Source organism: Mus musculus, chromosome 10 (assembly GCF_000001635.26).
Source record: "Mus musculus strain C57BL/6J chromosome 10, GRCm38.p6 C57BL/6J".
Lineage (NCBI taxonomy): Eukaryota > Metazoa > Chordata > Mammalia > Rodentia > Muridae > Mus > Mus musculus.
In genome coordinates, this window is record NC_000076.6 from 34,208,770 (window position 1) to 34,214,527 (window position 5,758).

Genomic DNA, 5,758 nt, shown 5'->3' on the forward strand with positions numbered 1-5,758 from the left:
ATGTTTACCTACTGAACTTCCCAATGAGTAGTCTTGTAGTCATGGCCTCTCCCAGCTAATATCTTAGAATCATAAAAGAGTGTTCATACAGTCTTTGGAATGGAACCCTACACCTGACTGATGAATCAGGTGGTTGATCATAATGTGCAGACAAGACTGAAGGTCTTTTTTTTAAAGGTAGTAGTACCCACATTTACCTATTGATTGATGTCACTGCTCTGGAAATCTAGCTATAGCTGACACTGACTTGCAAAGATCCCCATGATATGATACCTCTCAACAGATTTACACATCTGCTTTCTGGACTCTATAGGCCTTTTTTTTTTTAAAGATTTATGTGTATTTTTAATTACATGCACATGGCTATCTTTCCACAGAGACCAGAAGGGGGACATTAAATCACATAGAATTAGATGGAGAGTGGTTGTGAGCTGCCCAACCAACATTGGTGCTAGGAGCCAAACTTGGGCCTTATCCAAAAGTGGTATGCCTTTTTGGCCACACTCTCCAGCCCCAACATGCCTATTCTTGACTCTGCAGGAGAATGCTTCAGTTTGTCTGAGTACATATCCATCTCTATTATCTTTTTCCTTGCCCAGTGTCCTTCTTAAAATCCCTAGAACTGCATCCAAAGTTTCATTTAAAAGTCACAGTGGAAAGCTGTGTACCTGCTTTGTTCAGAAGTATATCCTTGGAGCATTTTCTGTTGTTTGTTGTTTCCATAGCAAATGTTTATCAGAGGCCTTCTTCAACCTACATTCACTACAATTTGTGTCCAACACTCCATCTTATTCTATTGAGTTCTGTTGTGTTAAATTTGGCTTAGTCTTTAAGCTTGTTGCATGTTCTGTATTACTAACATAATGGTTAATTCCACCACCCAATTGAACGGAAGATCTGTGTCCTTCATCATCATGTAAGTTGCTAATCTTCTGCTTCCAGCTGACACTGAATTTGGATGCTCTTGCTGAGGATTTTTTTTGGGGGGGGGGTCCTGCCCCCTCCTGTCCCACTCCTTCCCAAAGCAGAAGGTTTAAAATTTATTTATTTTATGTATGTGAGTACAATGTCACTCGCTTAAGACACACCAGAAGAGAAGATCAGATCTCATTCTAGATGGTTGTGAGCCACCATGTGGTTGCCTGGAATTGAACTCAGGACCTCTGGAAGAGCAGTCAGTGCTCTTAACTGCTGAGCCATCTCTCCAGCCCCTTGCTGGGGATTTTTGTCAGGGAGGACCCACATTATCTGTGCATGTTTACTTCTCTTGTCAAAAGACACCAAGCATGGGACATTGGCATGGCTTCCTGATAGTTAGAAAAGGACCCTCCCAGTTGAGAGAGTCTCAGAAAGTAATCCAGTCCTCTCCCATGCAGCTTCAAATTCATCATATAGTTCCTCCATCAGAAGTCCACTCTGCTGATGTAGCAACATTGACAAAAAAGGAAGTGACTACTTAGTGAATTCTTGTTAATTCTACTAAATTGTTTCTTCCTTTTTTTAAGTGACCAGATGTGACTTTGGTAACAGATGTATTCATCTTTCACTACTTCTGTGAGGTTTCTGGTCTTGGGTTTAGAAACAAGCTTTTATTTACTTATTTTTGTTAATTTCACCTATACATGTCCATCTTTAGCCTTTCTGCATTCACTGCCCTTTTTGCTGGCTCAAACTAAATGTCCTTAGCATAAACTACTTGCTGAAGTGTAAATGCTTCCACAAGCCTTAGAGAAATAGGTAAGATTCTTACAAGCTCTTTATTGCTCTCTGTTTGCAGTTAACTCAGGTCAGTGTGTGTGTGTGTGTGTGTGTGTGTGTGTGTGTTTAATCCATTCACTGTAGACAAGATACGAAAAGAGAATAGTTCTTCTCTTGATATCCATTTATATCAAGCAAAGGCACTCCTTTCTTGCTAGTGTTTGAACAAAATAATTTAAGATATATTCTTTCATTGTCCTTGTTTTATTCTTGTCTCTAGATGAATACATGCCTAACAAATATCTCACGAGCTACAGGTCCATGATTTCTACTCTTATCTTGAGTTTAATTCACTCAACTAAATTTAAACCTGCTTCTAGGGTTTCACTGACCAATCTGGGTCAGAGACTTTGCTTCAATTCTTGCAACAGGTCTCCTCCTCGGGTCAAAATTACTCCATTTGTAATTGTAAATTGTGTTATCATAATAAACCTGTGTGTTACCTCATCCTTGGGTCATTTGCAAGACAGCATCACTTTTGACTGTTGGAGCCATACTCACCTGTATGTCTATGAGTTTACCCTCTCTATTTCTAAGCATCTGGTCCCAGCCAGACAATCCTCCCTGTCCCCCTGACCCCCACCCCACACACACATACTATGGCTTTTCTAGCCTTTTTCACTTGGGCCTGACTTTGCCACTCCTGATCTGTTGTTCTCCTATCAGCCTGCTCTGAGGCTGCTAATTCATCCCACTCAAATTTTCCTGAGCTTTGTGTTCATTGTGACAAAACTGAGACAGCCACTTACATCCACAATCATATCACTTCCACTCCATGCTGAGTCAACGTGATACTTTGATGTACAGTTCTTCTCCCACTACACATTTCACCAGGGTTCTGCTAAATGCTTAAAGGTGTCAGGCAAGTCCATGAGTGTCTTACTTTGTCCTCACAAGCACAGGTGTCAACATTATGCCATCAAACTGGTGAATTATAGCAGTAAGAAAAGAGTAACCATGTATCTGTAAGAGCCCTACAGTGCTAGGGGCTGTTGGACCAGAAACAAAAACAAGAAAGCAAAGAAACAGAGATTCAGAAAATGGAAGTGAACTTTCTGAAAATATAAAAAGCTCAAAACAACAATTGTTACTGTTTAGGCAATTCCACTGGCCCACTCTCAGCAACCTAACAATTGCTTATGTCACCACCTGCCAATGCCAGATGCTCGAATTGCTCTATCCCTTTCTCAGGTCCTCCCTCCTCTCCCGTCTTCCAATAAACCTCTTACACCAGATCTGCTGAATGGCGTAATTTCTCAGGAGTACACCTTGGCATTGGCCCACCAAAGATACACCCACCCACCCATTCACCCATGCCACATTATATTTCATAACACCAGTATTTCACTTTGCTGATTTCAAATCCAGCCTCTACCCGTTAAGCCACTTGGCACCTAACAACTTCTAATGTGCATAAAACCCTGTCTGCAAGTTAGTGTTCAATTCAGGGGAAAGTGGTTCTCCAATCACTCGCAATTAACTCTTCCAATGGATGATTTTCTATCACCTGTGGTTTATTCTAAGCCACTGAACATGTTCCAACCTACAGTTACAAAACTCATCATTGATATTTGCTGAGAAAAGGAGTAAAACTAGCTGTATCATTTTCCTTGGACTTATTGGTACCAAAAGAACTAAAAATATTTCATCTTTTTTCTTGAACATGGTTCTTGGGAACTATAAAGAGTTATGGACACCAGTAAGGAATTTAGAGAATGAATGTTCATTGAAGCCAAGTTTTCTGTTAGCAATTATTTATAAGGCCACTTAGAAGTTATTGAGTATCCATTTTAACATCTACCGACTTCCGCAATGAAGTGCACTTAAGGAAGCTTTACATTCAGAAGGCTCTCAGGACTGGTACACACTTGGCTGCTGGCTGCCCAAAGTCCATGCACTGTTAGGGACTATTTACAAAAAAACAGTCCAACTTCTGTCTTCATTACCTGATTCGATCACCTACTAAATTTACTATCAGGCTTGTTTGAATTATCGTTTTGTTTCCATTCCATAGTCAGGGAATGAAATGTACTACTGCCTCTGCCTCCCGGGTGCCGCGATTAATGGTTTGCACCACCACTGCGTTTACTAAATAAGTACTAGAATGCTGAATGTGCAAGGCGAGAAGAGACTTATTTATTAGTAATTAATGTGCCTCCAAGACAAAGTGACAAGACATCTGAACCTGCTCTTCGGGCTGCAAGTTCAATTGTAATATCCCAGGTGAACTGTACTTTATATCTCTTTGTGATCTGAACTTGTTGCATTATTGAATTATAAACACCTTCATGCTGGAGACTATTTTCTTTATTCTGTGCCATTTCCCATATTTCCTAGCATGATGCCTGTTTATTAAGTTAGAATTTGTCAGTGCAATTAATCTAAGTCTCTTTACCTTAACATCAGGCAGACTTTTTGGAACTGGGCAAAAAGCAGCTACATTTGTTACCAAAATAGCACAAGAATGATCTCTAGGCCATGTACAAAAGTTCTTCTCTTCTGAAACCTCTTGGAAAGAGACACACAGAGTTCAAATCACTCTCAGCTCTAGTGTCTTCCATATTCCTACTAGGATAACCCATTAAGCCCCACTTACATCATTCCATTGCTTTCCAAATTCAAAGCCACAAAATCCAAATTCTTCTGAACAAAAAGATGGTCAGGCGTATCACAGCAATACCCCAGTCCCTGGTACCAAGTTCTGTCTTCATTTGGATTTTATTGCTGTGAAAAGACACCATGACCAAAGCATATCCCTCTCCCTCTCCCTCCTTTGTCTTATTTTGTTTTCTTGTATATATATTTTAAAAAGCCAATATAAATCAGAGAGAAGAGAATACAAGATACGCCCACCACATTGTAAAGAAGTTGAAGGGCAAGAGGGTTAGGTGGTTTGATGTTTAAGGCTTAAACTAGTCTCTGTTTAAAAAAAAACAACAACAGCAACAAAACCTGGGGAGTCTCCACCGTCCCAGGAGAAGACAGAGACTGCCATTTCGACTACCATTTCGATGAGATTGTCTCCAGAAGATTCTGTCCAGAAGCAGGGAAAGGCAGTCACTGTTTTTACTACAGAGAACCTTTTTCCTTGTGTAGATAAAAGTGCTGCAGGGCTTGGAAGGCAGAGACTCATTTATGTAGCATCAAAATCAGCCATTTCCAACAGCAGCTCATGGACAGTGCCTTCTGGGGGCAAAGGCTCCTGGGGTACAGGTATTTCTCGAGGCCAGACATTGTCTGGAGGCAATCCAAAGAAATCTAAGATTTTGCCCAACTGGTCAGCTTCAGAGTTTCCACAGAAGAAAGGCTTCTGATGAAACATCTCTGCAAAGATATAGTCAACACTCCACATGCCCGCAGGTGTTGCATATATAGACTGAAAAGAAACTTCAGGAGCCTAGTACCAGAATGTAACAACCACAGGTATGAGGGCCATCTGGCAGCTGTGGATTCTGGTTAGGTCAAAGTCAGACAGCTTGACTGTCCCATTACTTGTCACTAGAATGTTCGCTGACTTCAGGTCTCAGTGAGCAATGCAATTTGCCTGAAGAAAATCTAGGCTGCTTAGAACCTGACACATCAGTTCTTTGATGGTTTCAACTGGCAAACCCGGTGGGGCCCGCTTTGTCCAGGTTTGTCCTTAGATCCTGGTCTTCATGCTCAAACACTAGAGTGATCTTGATGTCTGGATCAGTTAGGGAGATAGCACAGACATCAGTCAGTCAGATACTATTGACCAAGCCAGCTCAGTCAGTCAACAGGTTCTCCAGGGCAGCAGAGAAGATTAAAAAGAAAAAAGACAATTAGACAACACTGTAGCATGACCCAGCCAGTTCTGAGGCTGAGGCAGGTTTATTTTTTTTTCCAAATCTTCTTTTATATCATTTTAATTACATGTAAGTAATAAATCAGTTCTAGGTGAAGGAACAAGCAAGACAGTAAGTACAAATAGTCAAGGAACAAGCAAAGCAATAAACAAAGCCCTGTTTCTAAGGCTTAT

General features: G+C 40.8%; 1 pseudogene; it reads right to left on the reverse strand.

The window, feature by feature from the left end:
* On the reverse strand, positions 4,840-5,492 carry Gm18346 (predicted gene, 18346; annotated as a pseudogene).